This window comes from Carcharodon carcharias, chromosome 13, assembly GCF_017639515.1.
Source record: "Carcharodon carcharias isolate sCarCar2 chromosome 13, sCarCar2.pri, whole genome shotgun sequence".
NCBI classification, from domain to species: domain Eukaryota; kingdom Metazoa; phylum Chordata; class Chondrichthyes; order Lamniformes; family Lamnidae; genus Carcharodon; species Carcharodon carcharias.
The window spans coordinates 47,993,743-48,017,531 of record NC_054479.1 but is presented as its reverse complement, the minus strand read 5'-3'; positions in this window follow the sequence as shown (position 1 = coordinate 48,017,531).

Here is a 23,789-nt window from a genome sequence, read left to right as displayed (position 1 = left end):
ACACAAACTGCAAAGACCATTTGTTTCCAAGACAGTGTATCAACAATCTTTCTTCCCAAGGACAATCTCACAATGGAACAAGCTGCCAAAGGACATAGTCACAGTCTCACCACTTGAAATGATCAAAACCCATCTTTAGGGTATTTCCATTTAAAAGTTTTCATTATCAGGACTATAATTTCGTCAACCATGCATGGATTCACTAGAGCTACCCATATAAATGTTGGTGGACTGTGGATATTAGTCTGTGATACTGACACTACTAAAGCAGAAGCAGAAGAAGGCTTTGGATTCAAGTATCACACCAGAGACTTGGCAGAATTTCAGGTTGACATTGCAGTGCAGCACTGGGGAAGAAGTGCTGCACTGTCAGAAGTGCAGTGTTTTGGATAAGATGTCAAACCAATTAAGGCTCCATCTCCTTGTCTGTCCTTTCAGTTGGCCATAAAATTTCCCATGACATTATTTTGAAGAAATGCAGGGAGTTCTCCACAGTATCTGGACCAATAGTTATCATGTAACTAATATTACTAAAACCAATTATCACATTGCTGTTTGTAAGACAGTTACCCAATGGTAGTTGTTAAATTAGCTTTGCCTAGCATGCATCCAATGCAGAAGGAAAGTATGTTGCTAGAGTTTTGACAAAAGGCCATTTACCTGGAATGTCATTTTTATTTCTCCCTCCTACAGATGCTGCCTGACCTGCTGACTACTTGCAGTATTTTATTTCATATTTCCAGCATCTGCAACATTTTGCTTTTGTAAGTAGCCATAAGGAACTGCCCAATGCACAAAGCTGTCATGTAAGCACAGACGCAGCAAATAATGAAAACAGTGCTTTACTGTGAAGCTAAGCAAAATAGAGAAGATTTAATTATAAGGTTGCTGTCTTATGATCATAATATTGGCTTAACCAAACTCAAAGTAAATCGCTTCTCATTTTGATTCACTATTAACAAACTTAAAGTGCAGACCTATTCATTCCTTGCTTTTTAAAATTTATTTAAGTGGCTAGCTTGGCTCGTTCTCTGACTCATGTCTCATTACCAGATATGACTGGCAGCAATAAGTATAGCAATACTGGTTTGGTGCTTGTTCCATTTTGTTTGACTGATATGGAGGGAATGTGCCAGAAAAAAGGACCACCAGCTTTAATAGCTCATGGTGCTCTCTGTGCTGGAGAAGAAGGCCTATGGACTACCGCAGGAATCAGTGCTAGCCCCAGTCATGTTCAACATAGATATACAAATGACCTGCCAATAACAATGTCCCACAAGTTCAACTATGCTGATGACATCTGTTGTGTTACCCAAGCTCCACCCTTCTGCGCTCTGGACCAGATCCTTAATGAAGATGTAACAAAGTTGACAGACTCCTGCAACACATGCACCTCATCTTGAATCCCTCTAAAACCATATCGAGTGTATTCCACCTCCACAGTGCCAGTGCCAAAAAAGAATTGCATATCTACATGGGTGGCCAGAACCTAAACATGATCCCAACCCAACATACTTGGGGGTGACTCTATATAGGACTCTGTCCTTCCAGGAACATCTGAACAAAACAGCAGCAAAGGTTAAAACCAGAAACAACCTTCTAAACAAACTTGCTGGATCTATGTGAGGCGATGCTGCCAAAATACTCCAGGCCTCAGCACTTGATCTATCACAGCCCACAGCAAAGTACTGTGCACCTATCTGGCAAAGGTCATCACATACATCTTGTTGACACTCAATTGAATGTAACAATGCGCATCATAACTGGAGCTCTCCACGCAACATCCCTTCCATGGCTTCCTGTCCTTGGCAACATCACTCTGCCACACATCCACTGATTGATGAAAACCCACAAGCTGGTTGAAACCATCCATGCTGCACCTCACTTACCACTCCATGGCCTGCTTAACCCATCAACTGCCCACCTTCCATCTCAGTCCCCCATAAGGTACACTCTTCCTGAGCAAGATCTACCAGTAGACACCCTTTGGATCAAGGAATGGGAAACATGGGAAGTCACAACTGACAAGTTCCTTATAAAATAGAATAGAATCTTTATAGTACAGAATAAGGCCATTCAGCGCATCATGTCCATGCTGTCTCTCCTAAGGAGCAATTCATGTACTGCCACTCCTTGGCCCCCTTACCACATCCACATTCCTGCACATTTCTCCTTTTCAGATACTTAGGAAATTTAGAAAATCTAGAAAGCTTTATGGCACAGAAGGAGGTCACTCTGCCCATCATGCCTGTGCTGACTGAAAAACGAGCCACCCACCATAATCCCATGTTCCAGCCCTTGGTCCGTAGCCCTGGAGCTTATGGGACCTCAGGTGTATATCCAGACATCTTTTAAATAAGTTGATGGTTTCTGCCTCCACTACACTTTCAGGCAGTGAGTTCCACACCTCTCTGAGTGAAAAGCATTTTTCTCATCTCCCCTCTAATCTTTCTACCAATCACTTTAAATCTGGGACCCTAGTCACTGATCTCACTGCTAAGGAAACTAGGTCCTTCCCATCCACTCTATCCAGGCCCCTCACACTTTGTACACCTCAATCAAATCTCCCCTCAGCCTTCTCTGTTCCAAGGAAAACAACCCCAGCCTGCCCAATCTTTCCTCATAGCTGCAATTTTCCAGTCCTGGCAACATTCTCATAAATGTCCTCTATCCTCTATAGTGCAATTACATCCTTTCCATAATGAGGTGACCAGAACTGCACACAGTACTCAAATTGTAGCCTAACTAATGTTTTATATATCTCCAGCATAATCTCCCTGCTCTTATAATCTATGCCTTGGCTAATAAAGGAAAGTATTCCATATTCCTTCTTAACCACCTTATCAACCTGTCCTGCTACCTTCAGGGATCTGTGGACATTCACTCCAGTGGCTCTCTGTTCCTTTATACATCTCAGTATCCTCCCAATCATTGTGTACTCCTTTGCCTTTTTTGACCTTGCAAAATGCATCACCTCACACTACTCTGGGTTGAATTCCATTCGCCACCTTTCTGCCTACATGACCAGTCCATTGATATCTTTCTGCAGTCCGCATCTTCCCTCCTCACTATCAACCATGCAGGCAATTTTTGTGTAGTCTGCAAGCCTCTTGATCATGCCCCCTACATTTAAGTCCAAATTATTAATATATACCAGAAAACGCAGGGGGCTTAGTGCTGAGCCCTGCGGAACCCCTCTGGAAACCGTCTTCGAGTCACAAAAACACCCTTCAACCATTACCCCTTGTTTCCTGCCACTGAGTGAATTTCATACCCAGCTTGCTACATTCCCTTGGATCCCATGGGCTTTTTTTTTTAAGGAGTCCTTCCAAAAGACTTGCTAAAATCCATGTAGACAACATCAATTGCACTATCCTGACCAATCCCCCTTGCTACCTTCTCAAAAAAATTCAATGAAGTTAGTCAGACACGATCTTCCTTTACGAATCCATGCTGACTGTCCTTGATCACTCCATGCCTTTCCAAGTGACAAGTTGAACATGGCTCTCAGGATCAATTCCAATAATTTGCCCACTACCAAGGTTTGACTGACTGGCCTGTAATTGTTCAGTCTATCCCTTGCTCCATTTTTAAACAAAGGTACAATGTTAGCAGTCCTCCAATCCTCCTCAACCTTACCTGCATCCAGTGAGGATTGAAGGAATAAACCCCTTGGCGACAAACACCTTCTGTCGAACGGCAGGCTTTGAACTACCACTGTGAGAGTGGTCCTTGCTAAACAGGTTCAGGGTGGGCCAGGGCCCGTGTGCTGCCAACATCTACCACTGGGGCCTCAGTACAAGCCCCTTACGCACTTGTGAAAAGACACAAACATTGCTGCACATTACCAAGGAGTGTCCCTCTACAGACTAAGTGGCAGACTAATCTCCTTAAACTCAGCAAATGAGGAGTCTATCACTTGGCTTCAGGGATTTGCATTCACTAAATAAATAAATAATGCTCCTGATGGAAAAAGAGCACCATTTTCTGATTTCAAATAATGATATTAGTGAACCTGGGGCAGAGGGAACTGGGACACAATGGCCTCCATACGTTCTATTACAGGCAAAAGGGGGTCAGACAGGGGTTAAAGACTTAAATATGGGGAATGTGTGTACGCGCACCCCAATTTTTTTATGGCAGCTGGCATCCAAGTGTCCCAGTTTAAAATTAACTGCTGTCACACAGGTTTCCCGGGGTCAGGAAACCTGGCACGATAAGGGAGAAGCTACAGTTCTATAAGGTAAGTGCCTTTCTCAGCGCTCGTTGTGGGGGCCAGGAGGATTAGTCATATTCCCCTCCCCACCCGCACCCCCCCAACTTCCCACATGCCCTTCAAGGAAGCTTTCGTCTTTTCCCTGCTGATTGTGTGTGTCTCTCTCTCTCTCCTCCTCCAAAGCATGATGGCTGATCCCCTCTGGACTCCAGGGGCTGTCCCCAGTGGATCCTGGTTGCCTCCAGCTCCTGGTTTTCTCTGTCATCCTCTGTCCAGGCAGACTGTTCAGCAATCTGCCAGCCAGTTCATGCAAAAATATTATCATTTGAAGTTATTTATTTTCCAACTGCCAAAGTACTTCAGTTGAATGGAGGGGTAACTTTCTAACTTCATGTGTTTGGCAAGTAACAGTGTCTGCTGGGAGAGTACATCAAACATTCTGTCACATTTGATTTCTCCAATGTCAGAATGGCATTCCCTCCCCAAACCTCTCCATCTCAGCAACTCTTCCAAAACTCATGGGAAATGATCCTCATCTGTCCCAATATGTCCTTATATGGCCCGGAGTCAATAATTGTCTGATTACACTCCTGTACCTAAGGCACCTTGCGACATCTTACTACTTTACAAGTGCTATGTAAAGGCAAGTTGCTGATATTGAATTTCTTGTATATGCCGGGTGAATCTCACTGCCAAACAATCATTGATAATAACGCAGAGATAAAAGCAAAGAACTGCGGATGCTGAAAATCCAAAACAAAAACAGAAACAGAAATACCTGGAAAAACTCAGCAGGTCTGGCAGCATCGGCGGAGAAGAGCACAGTTGACGTTTCGAGTCCTCATGACCCTTCAATAGAACTCAGTAAAAATAGGAAAGGGGTGAAATATAAGCTGGTTTAAGGTGGGGGCAGGCGGAGGGGGGGATTGTTGGGACAAGGAGCCGGTAATAGGTGAAGATAACCAAAAGATGTCACAGACAAAAGGACAAAGAGGTGTCGAAGGTGATGATATTATCTACAGGAATGTGCTAATTAAGGGTAGAAAGCAGGACAAACAAGGTACAGATAGCCCTAGTGGGGATGGGGTGGGGGGAAGGAATACTAAAAAGGCTAAAAGGTAGAAATAAGCAATGGGTGGAAATACATTTAAAAATAATGGAAATAGGTGGGAAAAGAAAAATCTATATAAATTATTGGAAAAAACAAAAAGGAGGGGGAAGAAACAGAAAGGGGGTGGAAATGGAGGAGAGAGTTCATGATCTAAAATTGTTGAACTTGATATTCAGTCCGAAAGGCTGTAAAGTGCCTAGTCGGAAGATGAGGTGCTGTTCTTCCAGTTTGCGTTGAGCTTCACTGGAACAATGCAACAAGCCAAGGACAGACCTGTGGGCATGAGAGCAGGGTGGAGTGTTGAAATGGCAAGCAACAGGGAGGTCTGGGTAATGCTTGCAGACAGACCGAAGGTGTTCTGTAAAGCGGTCACCCAGTCTGCGTTTGGTCTCTCTAATGTAGAGGAAACCGCATTGGGAGCAACGAATGCAGCAGACTAAGTTGAGGGAAGTGCAAGTGAAATGCTGCTTCACTTGAAAGGAATGTTTTGGCCTTTGGATGGTGAGGAGAGAGGAAGTGAAGGGGCAGGTGTTGCATCTTCTGCGGTTGCATGATAAGGTGCCGTGGGAGGGGGTTGAGGAGTAGGGAGTGATGGAGGAGTGGACCAGGGTGTCATGGAGGGAACGATCCCTACAGAATGCCGCCAGGGGGGATGAAGGGAAGATGTGTTTGGTGGTGGCATCATGCTGGAGTTGGCAGAAATGGCGGAGGATGATCCTTTGAATGCGGAGGCTGGTAGGGTGATAAGTGAGGACAAGGGGGACCCTATCATGTTTCTGGGAGGGAGGAGAAGGCATGAGGGCGGATGCATGGGAGATGGGCCGGACACGGTTGAGGGCCCTGTCAACCACTGCGGGTGGAAAACCTCGGTTAAGGAAGAAGGAGGACATGTCAGAGGAACTGTTTTTGAAAGTGGCATCATCAGAACAGATGCGACGGAGGTGAAGGAACTGAGAGAGTGGGATGGAGTCCTTACAGGAAGCTGGTTGTGAGGAGCTGTAGTCGAGGTAGCTGAGGGAGTCGGTAGGCTTGTAATGGATATTGGTGGACAGTCTATTACCAGAAATTGAGACAGAGAGGTCAAGGAAGGGAAGTGTCAGAGATGGACCACGTGAAAATGATGGAGGGGTGGAGATTGGAAGCAAAATTAATAAATTTTTCCAGGCCCTGACGAGAGCATGAAGCAGCACCGAAGTAATCATCGATGTACCGGAGAAAGAGTTGTGGGAGGGGGCCGGAGTAGGACTGAAACAAGGAATGTTCCACATACCCCATAAAGAGACAGGCATAGCTGGGGCCCATGTGGGTACCCATAGCCACACCTTTTATTACTCATATGGAATAGGATATAACCTTGAATACATCATGCATAGAAGAAGGCCAGTGTTGATCTGGAAGCTTTGGCCCCAATATTTATGGAAAGACAAGGAGGGTGCAAGTGAGGCCGAAAATGGCTGAAGAACTCAGCAAAGCTGGGGATGCAGGGCTCCCAACTTAACAGCAGGACCTTATTAACTTTTTGTAGTTTTGCTCTTTATAGATGGTCTGGGTTCATGAACTGTGTAATCTATTACCTTAGCAGTTTACTTTGCTCCTCTCTCCACTCCTCTACCTGTGGAGAAGCACAGCTGATAGTGTCTTCTTCGTCCAGTGGCTGCAATGCTAATTGTAACTAGTATGACGCAAATGACCTGAGGAACTGTGATTCTATGAGTCTACCATAGGGTCAAGCAAAAGAAAGAAATACCTGCATTTATATAGAGTTTTACAGGACCTCAGGACCTTCCAATGTGTTTTACAGCCACTGAAGTATTTTTGAAAGTGCAGTCACTGCTGCAATGCAGGGAACACAGCAGCTGATTTGGCACAGCAAGCTTGCGCAAAGAGCAGTGATCATGATTAGTATTCTGTTTTTAAGTGTTGGTTGAGGGAAAAATATGCTAAACACCAGGGAAAACTCCTCTACTGAACTTGAAAGAGAGCCATTGGTTTTTTTAACATCCATCTGAGGACCTTAGTTTAAAAGCTCATCCAAATAGCAGTGCAGGACTACCTCAGCACTGTGGTCTCTCTAGTAGGCCTTCAACCCACAACCTTCTGTCAAGGTATATGTTTTACAAACAGAAGCACAACTGGGACCTTGGATCACAAAATTAAACATGGGAAGCAGCTGCAAGTGGATTTACTCCTATACAACAAGAACTCTGTGTCATGGGGAGGACACCCATATCAGGCTCTCAAAAACTGGCGTCCAATAACACATCTAAAGAGGTGAGAGCAATACATAGAGGTCCTGAGACTGGAATGGAAAAATAGCTCATACTAAAAATATCTTCATGTATTGGCAACAAATATAGAAACTACTGGAAACACTCTGGTTAATTTAAACCTGACTCATCGATCTTTTGACTTCATTGGAAAGTAAAATCGAGTGGGGTGTAGAACCATTGCGGCCACTCTCATTGGGTAGGTTAGATTACAACTGCCCCATGCAGCAAGTCAGCCACCAGGCGTGAAGAGAATGTCAGTGTTTCAGGCCAGGCCTTCCACACTTCCAGTTTGCTTTGTTATTTTTTGTTTTCCCTGTATCACTATCTCTTTTAAACTAAATTATCTTGGTATGTGAAAGTTGGAGGGGGGTTGCCCAGTTAACTTGGATGTCCTCAGAAGACCTTAGTATATTTTAAAATCTTGTTTTGCAACCATACATCATCATGGGCAAAAAATACTTCACTTGATATGTACAGGAAGGGTGGGAAGACAATGGCTATTTAGTGCTGTGCCATTTTCAGGTTGTACTGAGAACTCAAACTGAACACTATGAGTAAAATTGCTGCATAATTCTGCTGGTCAGCAGAATGCGCCCTTATATAGAAACATGCTAAAAATGTTGGTACAAAGATGTGCCATACACAACTTGTGTAAGAATCAGAACCCTTATGTGATAAGTATTGCTATAACATCAGAGTCATGATGAAGGAGCTGTGCTAACTGGTACCGGTTATCAGCCTGCTCTTGATAGATGTCAAAGTTCTTAGAATCTGATAAGATTGAGATAGAAATAAGGACACTGAGAAATTTGCCAGCTAGGGATCACATGGGAGCTATGAACAGGGAACTCAGGGCTACCATAACCGCTACCCTTAAGTGGTTCTGATTGACACCAGCACCAACACTGAATAAATGAATCAGCCAGAGTATTGCTACATTCTGAAACCAAATTTTGCTGGATTTCCAACTCTGAGTTGTAGCATGGTTGTGAAATGTACCTCAGGATGTGGTGGAAATCTAGAATTCTCTGTTGTGCTTAATGGGAAACATTTAAAGCTTTCAAGATTGAAATTGATAGTTTTTTTTTGAGCATTTCAGGGGATCTGGAGCAATAGGGGACAAAAAAGAACTGAGGTAGAGGTCAGCCACAATCTAATTGAAAGGCAAGGCAGGCTCAAGGGCCTATCCTGCCCCTATGGGATTGGGGTTTTACCTGACCTTCAGTGGAGCCTGTTCCCTATTCATAGCTCCCATGTGATCCCTAGCTGGCAACTTTCTCAGTGTCCTTATTTCTATCTGAATCTTATCAGATTCTAAGAACTTTGACATCTATCAAGAGCAGGCTGATAACCGGTACCAGTTAGTGCAGCTCCTTCATCATGACTCTGATCTTATAGCAATACTTATCACATAAGGGTTCTGACTTTTACACAAGTTGTGTGTGGCACATCTTTGTACCAACATTTTTAGCATGTTTCTATATAAGGGCGCATTCTGCTGACCAGCAGAATTATGCATCAATTTTACTCATAGTGCTCAGTTTGAGTTCTTCCAGGACCACTCAGCTCCAAACTTCATTACAGCTCTGGTCCAAACACGGGCAAGAGAGCTGAATTCCAGAGGTGAGGTTAAAGTGACTGCCCTTGACATCAAAGCATCATTTGACTCATGCATAGCATCAAGGAGCCCTGGCAAAATTGAAGTCGATGGAAATCAGAGGGAAAGCTCTCCAGTGGCTGGAGTAATTTTTAGCATAAAGGAGGATGGTTGTGGCTGTGGAGGCCAAGCATATCAGCCCTAGGCTTTGGACTCAGGTCAAACCATAACTCTTATGTTTATCGTGGTCTTGCCCCGTACCCCTTTCTTTGCTTTATCCCTCTTTTATTATATGAATGCAAAAAAGGGGTGGATGTTGTGAAACCCATCCCCATGTTTTGTGTGTGTGTAAAATAAACCAACCCTCTTATTTTAAGAGAGGGAAAGAGAGAGAGGGAAGGTCAGGAGAGGGGCAGGGAGAGAGGGAATCTCAAGTGAGGGAAAGAGAATTCCTGCTCTGAAATTGAAGGTGGAACTAGCAAAGGGAGAGAGAGAGAGAGCAGACAGCTAGCTGCAGCAAGGAAAGATCCCTCTCCATCCCGTAGCACCCCCTATTCCCCCTAATCCTGAACCAGTCTCTGAGGCCGTCAAGTATGTGATATTCCTTCCCAAATTTCCCAAGAGAGTGATGTCGAGTCGTTTTTTACCACCCTTGAGAAAATAGCAGGACAGCTAAAATGGCCCTCAGAGACCTGGACATTATTAATTCAAGGGCAGCTGTCAGGGGAGCCCGAGAGGTCTACTCCATGCTGCCTTCCAAGGTGTTCCTAAACTATGAGCAGACTAAGGCCGTCTTCCTAAGTGCCTTTCGAGTTAGTCCCAGAGGCATACTGCCAGCAATTCCGGAACGTTCGTAAGAAGCCCACCCTAACCTACATCAATATAATAATAATAAAAACAAAAAACTGTGGATGCTGGAAATCCAAAACAAAAACAGAATTACCTGGAAAAACTCAGCAGGTCTGGCAGCATCGGCGGAGAAGAAAAGAGTTGACGTTTCGAGTCCTCATGACCCTTCAACAGAACTAGGTGAATCCAAGGAGAGGGGTGAAATATAAGCTGGTTTAAGGTGGGGGGGGTTGGGTGCGGGGAGAGAAGTGGAGAGGGGTGTGTGTGGTTGTAGGGACAAGCAAGCAGTGATAGGAGCAGATAATCAAAAGATGTCACAGAGAAAGGAACAAAAGAACACAGGGGTGTTGAAGTTGGTGATATTATCTAAACGAATGTGCTAATTAAGAATGGATGGTAGGGCTCTCAAGGTATAGCTCTAGTGGGGGTGGGGGGAATAAAAGATTTAAAAATAATGGAAATAGGTGGGAAAAGAAAAAATTATATAAATTATTGGAAAACAAAAGGAAGGGGGAAGAAACAAAAAGGGGGTAGGGATGGAGGAGGGGGCTCAAGACCTAAAGTTGTTGAATTCAATATTCAGTCCGGAAGGCTGTAAAGGGCCTAGTCAGAAGATGAGGTGCTGTTCCTCCAGTTTGCGCTGGGCTTCACTGGAACAATGCAGCAAGCCAAGGACAGACATGTGGGCAAGAGAGCAGGGTGGAGTGTTAAAATGGCAAGCGACAGGAAGGTTTGGGTCATTCTTGCGGACAGACCGCAGGTGTTCTGCAAAGCAGTCGCCCAGTTTACATTTGGTCTCTCCAATGTAGAGGAGACCGCATTGGGAGCAACAAATGCAGTAGTCTAAGTTGGGGGAAATGCAAGTGAAATGCTGCTTCACTTGAAAGGAGTGTTTGGGCCCTTGGATGGTGAGGAGAGAGGAAGTAAAGGGGCAGGTGTTACATCTTTTGCGTGGGCATGGGGAGGTACCGTGGGAGGGGGTTGAGGAGAAGGGGATGATGGAGCAGTGGACCAGGATGTCCCAGAGGGAACGATCCCTACGGAATGCCGCCGGGGGGTGTGAAGGGAAGATGTGTTTGGTGGTGGCATCATGCTGGAGTTGGCGGAAATGGCGGAGGATAATCCTTTGAAGGCGGAGGCTGGTGGGGTGATAAGTGAGGACAAGGGGGACCCTATCATGTTTCTGGGAGGGAGGAGAAGGCGTGAGGGCGGATGCGCGGGAGATGGGCCGGACACGGTTGAGGGCCCTGTCAACGAACGTGGGTGGAAAACCTCGATTAAGGAAGAAGGAGGACATGTCAGAGGAACTGTTTTTGAAGGTAGCATCATCAGAACAGATGCAACAGAGGCGAAGGAACTGAGGGGTGTGAGGAGCTATAGTCGAGGTAGCTGTGGGAGTCAGTAGGCTTGTAATGGATATTGGTGGACAGTCTATCACCAGAAATTGAGACAGAGAGGTCAAGGAAGGGAAGGGATATGTCAGAGATGGACCACGTGAAAATGATGGAGGGGTGGAGATTGGAAGCAAACTTAAATAAATTTTTCCAGGTCCAGATGAGAGCATGAAGCAGCACCGAAGTAATCATCGATGTACCGAAGAAAGAGTTGTGGAAGGGGGCCGGAGTAGGACTGGAACAAGGAATGTTCCACATACCCCATAAAGAGACAGGTGTAGCTGGGGCCCATGTGGGTACCCATAGCCACACCTTTTATTTGGAGGAAGTGAGAGGAGTTGAAGGAGAAATTGTTCAGTGTGAGAACAAGTTCAGCCAGACGGAGGAGAGTAGTGGTGGATGGGGATTGTTCGGGCCTCTGTTCGAGGAAGAAGCTAAGGGCCCTCAGACCATCCTGGTGGGGGATGGAGGTGTAGAGGGATTGGATGTCCATGGTGAAGAGGAAGCGGTTGGGGCCAGGGAACTGAAATTGTTGATGTGACATAAGGTGTCAGAGGAATCACGGATGTAGGTGGGAAGGGACTGGACAAGGGGAAAGAGAAAGGAGTCAAGATAATGAGAAATGAGTTCCGTGGGGCAGGAGCAAGCTGACACAATCGGTCTACCGGGACAGTTCTGTTTGTGGATTTTGGGTAGGAGGTAGAAGCGGGCCGTCCGAGGTTGGGCGACTATCAGGTTGGAAGCTGTGGGAGGAAGATCCCCAGAGGAGATGAGGTCAGTGACAGTCCTGGAAACAATGGCTTGATGTTCAGTGGTGGGGTCATGGTCCAGGGAGAGGTAGGAGGAAGTGTCTGCCAGTTGACGCTCAGCCTCTGCGAGGTAGAGGTCAGTGCACCAGACAACAACAGCACCACCCTTATCAGCGGGTTTGATGACAATGTCAGGGTTGGACCTGAGAGAAAGGAGTGCAGTAAGTTCAGAGAGAGAGAGATTAGAATGGGTAAGAGGAGCAGAGAAATTGAGACGACTAACGTCGCGCCGACAGTTCTCAATGAAAAGATCAAGAGAAGGTAAGAATCCAGAGGGAGGGGTCCAGGCGGAGGGAGAATATTGGAGGTGGGTAAAAGGAAACCTACATCAAATTTGAACGGCTGAAACAAATCGCGTTCGGCCGATAGATAAAGTCCCTAAAAATCCTACACACATATGAGGGGCTGCATGAGCTGGTACTGTTGGAGGAATTCAAAAATTGCCTGCCCTCCAACCTGCGAATGTATCTAGAGGAGCAGAGAATCCTCACAGCCGGAGATACAGCAGACAGCTATGACCTCACCCATAGGCCTGGAAACACAGACAGACCCTTTCCAAATTACATCCATGAGCATTTGGAAAGATAAGCAGGGCGATCCAGATAGGAAAGGCCCCCCCCACCCAGAAATGAAAACACAAAAGAGGGTGCGAGAAGCCCCCCCCTACAGCCCAAAAGCAGAATTGCCAGAGGCTGGTGTGTTCTCATTGAAACAAAATAAGCCATTCTAGCCCCGAATGCTGGAGATTGCAGGCCAAGCCAGTTGGCCTAGTAGGGCTTCACATGAGTATTCCCCTGAAGGACATCCCAATGTGTAGTGCAGCAGAGTGGACACAGCCTCTTGCTACAGAAACTTATCCTTCTGAGCGCATGGCACTGTGTGTGTCCGAGCCGGACAAACTCCCAGATAGTTTCTGGAGTTATGTCCATTCAGGAACAGTGTCCCCCTAGCCATCCCAAAATGTGAGCAAGTCCATGGTATTGCTCCGGGACACAGGGGCCATTCAGTCCTTAATGTTAGAGGGAAACTTATGCCTAGCCCCAGGGTCCTTCCTGAAGGTCAAAGCTCTGATCTGTAGAGTCGGGGGAGGATCTGTGTTTGCCCCCCTCCATAGGGTCCACCTAAAGTGTGACCCTGTTACAGGCCTTTTACAGTAACAATTGTCCCTAAACTACCAGTAGCAGGAATCGATTTCCTACTTAGGAACGATTTGGCTGGCAGCCAGGTGCTAGACAGCAAAAGAAAAGAGGCCAGCAGCAGAAACCTGCAGAAGGGCATAAAGCTGGCGAAGGTCCTAAGGCCCAAAAGTGTGGGATAACCCCCATAGACCTCGAGTGAGAGCTGCTCAAAGGTAGCAAGGCCGAAGTCAGGCCGGTAAAACTAAAGGGGTCCAGAGAAGGCCCCTAGAATCTGAAATAAATTCCCCAAATGTTACCAAATTAAATAGGGACCAGAGAAGTCCTAAAGCAGGGAAGGAGAGAGTGAGGGAGATGTCCCACATTGCTGAAAAGCCCAAAAGAAGACAGGTTATTATGCCTGGAAAGGAAAGGTTTAAGAACTTGCCTGAAGTATGGGAGCAGAAACCTTCTTTCTGGCATTAAATAGGGACAAAGGGAGTTCCAAAACCAATAAGCAGATAGGAAGGGAGAGGTCTCCCCCAGTCGAAAAGCCACCAGGAAGGGTAGTGTTTCCTCCAAAGCCAAAGGCCCCGGCTAGGAAGCCAGTGATTGATTGTGCTGACCACTTTATGGCAAACTTAAGTGTGGAGCAGAAAAATTCCCAAATTAGCCCAGAAAGGGTGATGGTGATGCCTCACCCAGTTGATAAGCCACCCAGCAGTACAGCAAGAGCAGACCATCCCCCAGAGGGCAGTAGCATCCCAAAGGACACTGAACATATCGCGCAACTGACCAGCAGAGGGACCCCAACCAGACTGGACCCCATGCTCACCCACCATCATGCAGAATTGCTAGAGGAACGGACAGAGTTACCAGCCCCTTTAAAATGACCTATAACCCCCCCATCAGGCTACAGCCCTGTAGCCATATCTGGTATGGATATGGGAGAGGCCATCCTCCTGCCATCCTGGCCCAGAAAAGCTGGCACAAGTTCTGGGGCCAACTATCTGCCAGTCGCTGTGCCAACCAAAAGCACCTAGCATCGGAACCTGGTACTCTCCAGTTGTGTTAGCGCCTGAGTTGGACCCCAAACTGGAATCTCCCAAAGAGGTCAAGGCTCGTTTAAAGCACCCCTTCTTCTGAACCTCAGCCAAACCCGTCTCTGGGTCCCAACGCCTGAGCCCACAGGTTGCCAAGGTAGACAGGCAGGAGCTAGGCTGGACAAGAGCAGCTCAGCCCTATGATCCCAGGGCCTGGCACCCACAGAGTGAGATGTCCAGCACGCCCAGAGCAATTTCACCATCACTCGGCCCCTGAGTGCTAACCACCCTGTAAAACGCCTAGGCCCTTCTTGAGGATACTTAATCAGGAGGTTAGGATGCCTGACCCCCTACAGAGGGCAGTCAGAACTGTAGCACCAAATGGACTTCCTCATGCAGCAGTGAACTGCCATTTCTTCTGCTAACTGTTTGTCTGATGTGCCCCATAAATGAGAGAATGCCTGTATAATTCTGCACTCCCTATTTGTTCTTCCCTAATATTGCATTTAAATAAATTAAATTCATTTCATTTTCTCCAGCGGGGGAGACGTGTCCCGCCCAGAAGACAGGAAAGGAAACATATGCATCCAAGTCAACATGGCTACTTTATAAAATTATTATTTTTATTTTAGAAGTGAGCAAGGCTTTACCCTGACTAGCCATGACACATACCAGTGGAAGTTCTAACCTTCAGAAACCAGCAGAGGTCTTGTTATCTTTAAAGAGGCGCTAATGCCCTATGTGACTGCCGACAACCAAATTTTAAAGGAATGCACCAACCCCCTTACATTTCTAAGGCAGAGCTCCGGCCAACGGAGACGGTATGTCTGCAAAGGGCAAAAGGGAACCAGATTCCTCTATTAAACGCCTCACGATTCCAGACCTGGGAAAGTATATCCTTTGTCCAACATGCAGGAGAAGTGACAGGTATGTCATATGACCTCCCGCAAGCTGCTGGGACCTGTAATATTGTCATGTGGAACTGAACCCAGACAGTCCACTATTTTATCATGTAACAGGTAGCAGCAGGAAGAGGTAAAGCGCCTGGCCCTCATCTACACTGTGAACAACTGGAACGTTGGAACTTTTGCATCTGTGCCCTCAAGACTAATTCATCTCTACTTGCCTTCTCCCATCATGGTAACCCTTGCTTCTGGAAAGTCGGATCACCCTGCAACAGTTTCAGCCTGCGAACCTCTGAAGGAATACGCCACTGGATCTTTTGATTCTGGACTCTGGGCTCACATGAAACCATTTATCGTGGTCTTGCCCTATACCCCTTTCTTTCCCTTATCCCTCTTTTATTGTATGAGTGCAAAAAGGAGTGAACATTGCAAAACCCCTTCCCCTGTTTTGTGTTTGTGTAAAATAAACTAACCCTCTTATTTTACCTTACCTCGGTTTGCTTTGGGGTTATTAATGCAGGATTGGATCTCTCCAAACCAAAGTGTTGGGGGAAACATGCCACCATTTATAAAGGGAGGAAAATCAGAAAAAAAAACACCTTTCTGTTTACGGGTGGGTAGTGAGAGGAGAAATCAAGGCCGTTTAAATTAATCCCCCTCCTGACTACAATAATTCCCAGTGAATTCAATGGACAATGACCAACTGTAACAGAAGGGAAATTTGGTAAAAATTTTACTGGTGGACAGAATAACAAATGGATGGGAAAGGAATAGAAACAAAAGCTAAAGCTGAAAATAAGCAAAAGCCACAAATGAGACCAGAAATTATGATAGATTTCAATGAGAAACGGGGAACAGAATTCAATGTTGACGTAAAAAAGCAGAAACTAAAATCATCAAAGCGCAATATCAAAACAGGATATGATGAAAATGGAACATTTTTGTGGCTGTTAATTGTCTTTCTGCTTTCTGGGGTTTAATTTCACCCACTGAAAATGCTTCCTGCTTGTTTTGGTACAACCAGATATTCTTGCTGGGTAAGGTTTTTGAGGGATGGGCCAAGCTATTCAATTCCTGTACAAGCGCATTGTGAAATAAATACAGAAAATGTTGGGAACAGTCAACCGGTCAGACCAGAGTTAACATTTCAGGTTGATGACATTTCAGCTGTGGCTCTGGTGGTCACATCCTCACCTTTGGGTCAGGAGATTTCTGGGTTCAAGCCCAGGACTGCAGGACTGAGTGCAAAAATGTAGGCTGACACTTCAGTGCAATACTGAGGGAATGCTGCATCGCCAGAGGTGCAGTCTTTCAAATGAGACCTCAAAGCATGACACTGCCTGCCCTTTCAAGCGGACGTGAATATCCCATGCCACTAGTTAGAAGAAGAGTAGGGAGTTATCCTTAGTGCCGGGGCCAATATTTATCCCTCAAACAAAATCACAAAACAGCTTATTTAGTTATTATCACATTGAGGTTTGGGGGAGCTTGTTGTGCATAAGTTGGCTGCTATGTTTCTTTGGACTGCACTTCAAAAGTATCTCATTGGCTGTGAAATGCTTTGGGACACCTTGAGATCATGAAAGGTGCGATGTAAATGCAAGTCTTTTTTCTTATCAGAACTGGAAAACACTGGAAAGGCACAAGAGGGCAAAGTCTGTGAGGGGGTGAAAGGCAGGAGTGATTCAGTGACAAAAGGTGGTGCAAGGAAAATGTCAGTAAAAGCGAGACAAATATAGAAACAAAAGATGTGTCTAGAGCGAATGTAAATAATAAGAACAGCACAGGAGGAGGGAGAAATAGAAAATCGGCTAAGAGAAGGAGGCTCTGATGGACTGAGAAGATGACAGAATGTGGACCACTCTTCAGGCCTTTTGTTTGGTAATATTGTGAGCTTTGTTCAAATATAATTGATTCTCATCTTTGTCTGAATCTAACAGACACAAGAATAAACTTAAGGTAAAAGCAAAATACTGCGGATGCTGGAAATCTGAAACAAAAATAAAAATAGCTGGAAAAACTCAGCAGCTCTGACAGCATCTGCTGTCATATGGAAGTCATACAGACTCGAAACGTTAACTATATTCCTCTCCGCAGATGCTGTCAGACTTGCTGAGTTTTTCCAGCTATTTTTATTTTTGTTACAAGAATAAACTTATTCTTCACCAGTCTTTTTTTTCAAAGAAATATTTTTTTCAGCATGCTTTGTAAAATGGATCCGCCATCTGAAGCTATCAGAGAAAGAAAGATAAGCCTTTACAGACAGTTAATAATCACTCATCATGTTAAAGGTTAGTGTTGAAGGTGAATGGATGTTTTCTAGTTTCCACTGCAGGCAGGAGAAAAGGCCGTGCTGTTTTCACCTTCGCTGTCTCAGACGGATCCTCAGAGTCACTTGGCAGGACAAGGTCGCCAACTCAGAGGTCCTGGAGCATGCTAATTCCATCAGCCTACATTCATTGCTAAGCCAATGATGTCTGTGCTGGCTTGGCCATGCTCACCAGATAGATGACAGCCATATGCCCAAAGGCATTCTATACTGCAAACTGGCAACTGGGTCATGACCTGCTGGACGCCCACACCTCCGCTAAAAGAACCCCTGAGAGTGAGATATCAAGACGGCAGGCATCAATACACACAAAGAGGAGAGAGTCACCGATGTCCGTGACCTCCACAGGCTCTTTGTAGGGTCAATGGAAGAGGCGAACAGAAAAGCTCAGCTGGCCAAGAAGAGGGCCCAGAGAAAACAGAGGCCAGAGAATGTTGCACCTTCTCAGCCCATTGCTTTCCTCTGCAGAAAAAGTAGTAGAGACAGCCAGGCCAGAGTGGAGCTCCTGAGCCACTCAGCCACTGCCAGATTTAACACAGAGTTGACCACCAAGGCGCAAGCCATCGTCTCACAGGCCACAAAGTTGCCAACTGCAATATTGAAAGCAGACGAAATTGTTATTGTTCTATCTTCCAAGCTAAAATGGTTAAATCTCTGTAAATCTGCTGTGTGTTATTCTTTCTTTACTCATGCCTTTACTGATTGATGGAAGAGTTGGCAGCTTTTATCCTAAGTCACGGTTTGGTGGTGCTCATTCTACCAGATTCCAAAGTTGAGGAAGACAATTTGAGGTCAAATATCGTGGACCCACCTATTTCTGTAATCTTCAGCCCGATAACCCCATCTTCCCTTGATTGCATTCTTTCATTGCTGGCCTCTTGTGCATCCCCCTCCCTTACTCTACCATTGGCGGTCTCCTCTTCACCTCTTTCACTTCCATTAAAAGTTCCTTTAAACCTATCACTTTGACCAAGTGTTTGATCACACCTCCTAATATGTCCTACCTCTGGCTTGTTTATTCAGGTTATTCCTCCACAAAGCATCTTGGGATATCTATTTTTCTACAGTAAAGGCGCAGTGTAAAGGCAAATTGTTGTTGTTATTATTTATAACGAACTAAGGCCGGTAACTACATGGTGTGAAATGATGCGCACTGTCCACTCCCTTCACACAAGTGTAAATAGCTTCTCCACATCGACTTTAACCAAGCTCTTCATAATTTTAAAGACCTCTATTGGTGGTGGTTTGTTATAGTTCACTCGGAGAGTTGGAGTTGTTGTGGCAACATGCCCTTTTACATTTGTAGTCTGGAGCTACGAATAGAGAAGCTCCAATGTTCCTTCCATTGCATGGCTGATCAGGATTCTCTTCCACTTTTTTGCCTGCTATTGGTGTGTGTTGGAAAGATTTGGAGGTTGATATTCGACCTGTTTGGCCATGTTATGTAAAGGGGATCAAAGGTTACGGGGAGAAGGCGGGAGAATGGGGTTGAGAAACTTATCAGACATGATTGAATGGCGTAGCAGACACGATGGGCCAAATGGCCTAATTTCTGCTCCTATGTCTTATGGTCTTATGGTTATGAACGTGCCTTCCTTGACCATTAAGTCCTATAGTGGGACTGAAACCCAGAGCTTCTGGGCCAGAAGCAGGGACGTCATCCATTACTGCACCGCAAGACTCCAAAGACATCTACTCAGCCACCCCTATCAGAAATGCACCTCCAACATGTGATAGAAATTTGGGGCTGTGTCCAAACAGAGCGCACCCAGGTTTCCAATTTGTGCTTCCAATACTGGAAGCAAGTTGCAGTTGCTCCCTACAGGACAAGAACACGATGGTGGATCAAAATGGAAGTGAGCTTACAGAAGCAGAATGTAGGATTCACAAAAAAGCAGAACAAGTCAAGAAACTAGAAAATGTGAGAGCAAAACTGGGAAAGAGGAAGCTACTGGAAAAGTTCTAGGAATGAGCAAGCTGGGAAGAGGAAGGGCAGAACAGAAAGTGCAAAAGAAACTAGAGTCTTCCAGCCTGTTGCCAAAGTTATAGCAGGAGATCCCTGGGCAGAAATACCATCACTGTGCACTCCAAATTGCACTTCCTGAAACATTCTTTGCAAAGCATTGTACTAGACTTTTGCAAACTTTCTTCATTTTCAAACTATTCTCATTGCCAGACCCTGTGGTTGCCTTGTCAACCTCTCTGTTTCCTTGGCCACATAAATTTTGAACATTGCTTTCCAAGGACCCCTCATAAAAGTGCAGTAGGCCTCTGGAGAGTTTTTTGAGATACGTGTTGCTAACTTTTAAGCAAAGCCTGTAGATATTTTTTAACAACCAAATAGATGCCATAGCAACTGCTGCACATTTCTGATGAAAAACTCCCTGACTCCTTGCATTCTTAAATTGTGCCAGAATATTAAAATATCAAACAATGGGCGAAATGTTCTCACCTTAGACTTGCCCTGCATCAACACACCTTGCAGCATCATTCATTCTGCTCTCTGAATCTGAACAGCCAACACTTACACTCATCCACACCCTAATGCCCACTCACACCTGTGTCCCACAGTTACCCTTCACAAATGTTACTCTTCCCTACTACGCACACAAACCTTTGCTAATGTTCATAACTCTCTTCCCTCCTCACAGGAGAGAAAAGCACACAATCTCAGAGAGGAGCAGAGTGGGTGGGGAACAAATGGGGAAAATTTTTTGGGGGGGGCGTGTTTGCCGGCCAGTGACAACTACCTTATCACACACTGGCACTCCATGTCCACATAGCCCACTGGGAAGCTGATCATATTCCAGGAGGCTGAAGATAGCAGCAATGGCCTGTCATGAAAAGCTGAGTTGCCTGAGGCACTCGTATTCGTACATGTTCAGAGAGCTGATCCTCTGCCTGTAGAACCTTGTTAAGTGTCTCAGCTCCTTCCAGCAGAATCTCTGTTCTATCCCTCAGTCCTGTGGGGCAGCATGTGGCTGAAGAGTAGGCAGCTGGAGTTGATGCTGGTGCTGCTGGTGTAACTCCTGCTGCTGCTGAAGCTAGTGGTGTTGGTGTTGTTGCTGGCGTTGTTGCTGGTACTGTTGCTGTTGCTGGTACTGTTGCTGGTGCTGATGCTGTTGCTTGTGCTGTTGCTGGTGTTGTTGCTGTTGCTTGTGCTGTTGCTGGTGTTGTTGCTGTTGCTTGTGCTTTTGCTGGTGTTGTTGGTTATGCTGTTGCTGGTGCTGTTGCTGGTGTTGTTGCTGTTGTTGTTGCTGATACTGTTGCTGTTGTTGCTGGTACTGTTGCTGTTGCTGTTACTGTTGCTGGTGCTGATGCTGTTGCTTGTGCTGTTGCTGGTGTTGTTGCTGGTGTTGTTGGTTATGCTGTTGCTGGTGCTGTTGCTGTTGTTGTTGCTGATACTGTTGCTGTTGTTGCTGGTACTGTTGCTGTTGCTGTTACTGTTGCTGGTGCTGATGCTGTTGCTTGTGCTGTTGCTGGTGTTGTTGCTGGTGTTGTTGGTTATGCTGTTGCTGGTGCTGTTGCTGGTGTTGTTGCTGGTGTTGCTGGTGTTGTTACTCGTGTTGTTGCTGCTGTTGTTGGTGCTGTTGCTGGTGCCGTTGCTTGTGTTGTTGCTGGTGTTGTTGCTGGTATTGCTGGTGTTGTTGATGTTGTTGCTGGTATTGCTGGTATTGTTGCTTGTGCAGTTGCTGGTGCTGTTGTTGGTGTTGTTGGTGTTGCTGGTGTTGTTACTGGTGCTATTGATGATGCTGTTGCTTGTGCTGTTGCTGGTGTTGTTGCTGGTACTGTTGGTGGTGTTGTTGCTGGTAAACCAAAGTAAAATAAAGTTAACATAAGGGAACTAAATTGAAACCATGGCAGCAAAGCTTGGTCGTGTAGAATGCGTGTCCTGCAATATGCCGGAAGTCCTGGACACTACTGTTGTCCTCGGCAACCATATCTGCAGGAAGTGTCACCAGCTGCAGAAATTAGAGCTCTGGGTTTCAAAGCTTGAGCGGTGGTTGGAATCACTGTGGCACATCCACGAGGCTAAGAGCCAAGTGGATAGCATGTTCAGAGAGGTGGTCACACTTCAGCTTAGGAGCCTGGAGGCAGAAAATAAATGGATGACCGCCAGGCAGACCAAGAGAACTAGGCAGATAACGCAGGAGTCCCATCGCCAATTGGTAGCAAATTGCTTGCCAATCGGTTTTTTGTTTAGATACGGTGAGAGAATTGGTTCTTCATAGGAGTGCAGTCAGAGCCAGTTTTGTGGCACCACAGGCGGCTCTGCTGTACAGGATGGGAGCAAAAATGGGGGAGGAGCAGTAGTGATAGGGAATTCATTAGATAAGGGAACAGACAGGTGTTTATGTGGCAATTGACATCACTCCAGGATGGTATGTTGCTTCCCTGGTGCCAGGCTCAAAGATGTCATGGAGTTGCTGCAGGACATTCTTCTGGGGGACGGTGATCAGCCAGAGGTCATGGTCCACATTGGTACTAATACTGTGAACAATTTTGATCCCCTTATCTAAGGAAAGATATACTAGCATTGGAGGTAGTCCAGAGAATGTTCACTAGGTTGATCCCAGGTATGGAGGTATTTTCTTATGAGGAGCAGTTGAGTGGGTTTGGCCTGTACTCACTGGAATTTAGAAGAATGAGAGGCGACCTAATTGAAACATATAAGATTCTTAAGGGGCTTGACGGGGTAGATGCTGAGAGTTTGTTTCCCTTTGTGGGAGAGTCTAAGACCAGAGGCCATAATCTCAGAGTAAGGGGTCACCCATTTAAAACAGAGATGAGGAGGAATTTCTTCTCTCAGAGGGTAGTGAATCTGTGGAATGCTTTATTGCAGAGGACTGTAGAGGCTGGGTCATTAAGTATATTCAAGGCTGAGATAGACAGATTTTTAATCAGTAAGGGAATCAAGGGCTTTGGGGAAAAGGCAGGTAAGTGGAGTTGAGGATTATCAAATTTGCTATGAAATCATTGAATGGTGGAGCAGACTTGATGGGCCGAATGGTCCACTTCTGCTCCTATATCTTATGGTCTTATGGATTTAGGAAGGGAAGGGGATGAGGTCCTGAAAGCAAATTTTAGGATTCTAGGAAGGAGATTGAAAAGCAGAACCTTTAAAGCAGTAATATCGGGGTTACTCTCAGTCCCACATGCAAGTGAGTATAGATATAGGAGAATTGAGTGATTAAACATATGGCTAGAAAGCTGTTCTATGAGGTAGGGCATCAGATTTCTGCAGCATTTGAACTGCTTCTGGGGAAGGTGGGGCCCTTAAGAGTTGGACGGTCTGCAGTTGAACAGGACTGGGATGAATACCCTCAGGGTATCCTCACAGGCTGATTTGTGAGTGCTGTTACAGGGGTCGGTGGGGGAGGGTATTTAAACTAGATTCACGGGGAGCTGGGAAACTGAGGGAAAATTCAGAGCAGGGAACGGGGAGAAAGAGAATTAGTGAGTGATTCTGAAAGGCAGAAGAAGCACAGGTTAAAAGTTGTACAGTACAGGAATTTGGCAGTTTTAAAAGGTGCAGATGTAAATGCAAGGAGCATAGAAGACAAAGCCGATGAGCTGAGGGCATAGATAGATACATGGCAGCATGATATCATCGCTATAACAGAAACTTGGCTTAAAGAGGGGAAAACATGGCAGCTCAACAAAATGTAGAGTTTTCAGGTAGGATAGAGAGAGGGATAAAAATGATGGGGGTGATTGGTCAAAGAAACATTTACCACTGTTGGGAGGAATGATATACGAAATGTAGCATCAAATGAGACCAAAACAAAAACAAAAATACCTGGAAAAACTCAGCAGGTCTGATAGCATCTGTGGAGAGGAACACAGTTAATGTTCCGAGTCCGTATGACTTCAACAGAACTAAGGAAAAATAGAAAAATGGTGAAATATAAGCTGGTTTAAGGGGGACAGGTAGAGCTGGATAGAGGGCCAGTGATAGGTGGAGATTGCCAAAAGATGTCATAGACGAAAGGACAGAGGTGTTGACGATGATGATATTAGCTAAGAAATGTGCTAATGGTGACATTAAGGGTAGAAAGCAGGACAAGCAATGTACAGATAGCCCTAGTGGGGGTGGGGTCGGGGGAAGGGATCGAAATAGGCTCACCCACTCTAACCTGTCTCTTTCTGA